Raw genomic sequence first — 3,265 nt, forward strand, 5'->3', positions numbered from 1 at the left:
CAGGTTCTCCTGCGGAGAGAAGGAAGGCTGGGAGCAGGGCTGACCTGGGAAGGTGGAACCACTTTATGGGACAGTGGAGAAAGGAAGCATATGGAGGATGCTACCCTTTGACAAGTCATCAGGAAAAACCAGTCACCAGAAAAGGACACATGTTTGGCCAAGTAGCGGGCCAGCGAAGACAAGGGAAACCCTCAAAGACATGGACTGACAACAACAGCCACAACAATGGACTCAGACATACCAGTGATCATGAAGATGGTGCAGGACCGGGCAGTGTTTCGTTCTATTGTACATAAGGTCGCCATGAGCTCTCCCTACAAAGCACAGCATACTCTTTATCCCTCTAAAGTGAGAAAGAAAAGAATACAGCTTCCTCTATTGCTTTTTCATCATTGTATAAACCAATGTGTCAATACAGGCCCCTAAAAAATGTAAAGTCACCACTTTTGGAGAGTTTGCACAAAAAAAAAGACATTGTTCACTTCTCCCACCTAAGTGTCTTGCTAATGGATCTACTGGTTTCACATAAAATTTTAAAGGTAAATAGACCCGGCCCCAATGCATTCTCACTAAACAGGGGTCAAGAATCCACAAAATGAACAACATCAACAACAAAAAAGTTCTTTTGTAAAAATAAGCATAGTTCCTATGCATACAAAATAGTAGAATTTTCCCAATATAGAAATTACCAAAGCCTAGGAGAGAAAGGCACTAGCCCTGGTGGCGCAGTGGTTAAGTGCTCTGCGGGAGAAAGACATGGCAATCTCCTTCCATAAAGATAACAGCCTTGGAAACCCTATGGGGCAGTCCCACTCCATTCTATAAGATTGCTATGAGTCGGAATCAACTCAGTCACAACACTTCTTTGGCTTTGAAGGGGAAGAGGAATGTTAACCTTGTGCTTTTACATATTTTCATGAAAACAGAAAATACATAGGATGCCCATTAGCAAGGACCATGAAAAGTATTTGCCATGTAGTGGGAAAGAGTACCTAATTTGTAAATCCAAATGTTAAATTTATCTCGAATTTACCTCAATTTTTTACTCCTGAAACTTATTTTAACACAATTACTATTTTACTGATGAAATCTCGCTACCACTAAGAAAACCAACTCTGACTTAAATTTACTCATCTAACTTGAATGTCCCCGGAGAAAGACATCATGCTTGGTAAAGTAGAGGGTCAGCGAAAAAGAGGAAGACTCTCAATGAGATGGATTGATACAGTGGCTGCAATAATGGGCTCAAGCATAGCAATGATTTTAAGGATCAAGCATAGCAATGATTTTAAGGATCAAGCATAGCAATGATTTTAAGGATGACGCAGGACTGGGCAGTGTTTTCTGCTGTATATAGGGTTGCTATGAGTCAGAACCAACTTGACAGCACCTAACAGCAAGAACAACCACTTGAATAAATAAACTAATGGATGATAATAAAGTATGGGCGAGAACTTCCTCCTCCTCTTCCAGTCATCCCCTTCCCATCATCCCCTTCCCAACTCCTTCCTCTCCTTTCAGCCTGTAAACACTGAATGAGGTCTACTCTGCATCAGGCACTGTGCTAGACACAAATAAGACCCAATCTTTGCCTTGAGGGCCTTCAACGTTGGAAGTAGGGTCGACTCTGTAAACAGAAAACGTATAATACAACTTCTCTACTAAATTCCACACTAGACATTTGAACAACCAAAGCAATAACAAATGGCAGCGAGCCAGAAGAGCGACTTGAGTAAATTACTTTAAACAGATAACAAGCAAGTATAACTTTAGGGATGTTTTATCCTTGGAAAAAGCCATATTTGTGCCTTTACTAAATAATCTAGACAAGTTTTCAGTCTCAATGAACTCAAGTTACCTGCTTGTAAGTAAATACATGCCGGAGTTGAAATTTAGAGAATGGAATATGGCCCAGGATTCCCGAAAACTACAATGATCCAGTCTTACCTTATGATAGCACCTAAAATACGCAGCACGTTCATCGGAAAATTTCTCCAGTCTTTTCGGGCCTTTGCTTGAAGCTTTCTTGAATACTAACCAGCATCGTTGGTAAATCTGGAAGGAAACACAAAGACTGAGTTTGGCATCTCCACTGACTCAGACATCACTGACATTTGCATCGAAACGTTTTCCTGCTGATGTTTCACCTGTGAAACATTCACAGACCATAAACGTGATGCTGCTTTGGGAAGATACACTTTAAAACAAAGTCGTTGTTGTTTTCCCCCACAATGGGAGTATTATGTAGTTCAGATAATTACCGAAAATAAGAAGAAAATAAATATTTGAAGGCAAATGTGTTCATGCTTTGATAACAATATCATTAAGTATATTAAAAAAAAAACAAGTCTCTGAGATAAAAATCCCAATCCAGTAGAAATTATAGAGGCATTAACGGCGAGGGCTCTAATTTCAAATGCAATTAAATATGAAAGGCATGGCCTCAATATATGTTAAAGTCCTCATTGCCAGTCCTTGAAAGGGACAGCCCCTGTGTATCATGGGACATTCCCCATAACTGATGGTCGAGAGTTGGACCAGACACTAGACTGGCTGGTAACTGGCTGATGAACACCAACCAGATTCTCACCTAGGAAACTCAACACAGAGACTTCAAGATTATAGCCAGACGTGTAGTCTGAGTCGAAAGGTCAGTGCTGGTAAGTTACAAACTGAGGTCAGTGGCCACGTTGATTCGCCTGCAGGATAGTTAAGCAATGAAACTGGTAGAGACAATGAAGTATGTCTGTTGTGAGCAGAGGAGGCATCTTAGTTCTTTATCACTTTTCAGTCCCTCACTCCAAGATCCAGCCCTTCCTCTGGTTTCTTAGAATTCATCCGCATCCTTAAGAACCCACCACCATCAACATCGCTACAACTTTTAATTGAGTTCACTTGAATGAGGTGTGTTATAGCAATCCAAACTACACTGATTGGGATGACCCATCTAAATTCGATTTACAATATAAACTAAACATGCGGTAGAATATGAATAATACCAAGCAGAGAAAATGCAAAGAGCTAATGAGCATATGAAAGAAGTAAGTTCTCCAAAAGCAAAATAAAATGAGATCCTCTATTTATTTATTTTTTTTACCTAAAAATCAGTAAGGGTTTAAATGAATGATAATATTCACTGCTGGCAAAGATCTGAGTAGAACCCTCAGATACTGCTGGTGACCTTTCTAAAGGTCATCTGACAAGAAATATAAAGAATAAGAATCTATCTGAAAGAAAATGCCCAAAATGCAGGCAACAATGAAAG

General features: G+C 39.9%; 1 protein-coding gene across 1 annotated transcript in view; it reads right to left on the reverse strand.

Annotated features, from left to right (window-relative positions):
- DOK5 (docking protein 5) overlaps window positions 1–2,056 on the reverse strand; it is a 95,210-nt gene extending 93,154 nt beyond the window's left edge. The window contains exon 1 of the mRNA XM_004370223.1: window positions 1,948–2,056. The gene's annotated coding sequence lies outside the window, so the exon portion shown is untranslated. The remainder of the gene's footprint in view (window positions 1–1,947) is intronic.
- Between the last annotated feature and the right edge of the window lie 1,209 nt (window positions 2,057–3,265).

This window comes from Trichechus manatus, unplaced genomic scaffold, assembly GCF_000243295.1.
Source record: "Trichechus manatus latirostris isolate Lorelei unplaced genomic scaffold, TriManLat1.0 scaffold00008, whole genome shotgun sequence".
Lineage (NCBI taxonomy): Eukaryota > Metazoa > Chordata > Mammalia > Sirenia > Trichechidae > Trichechus > Trichechus manatus.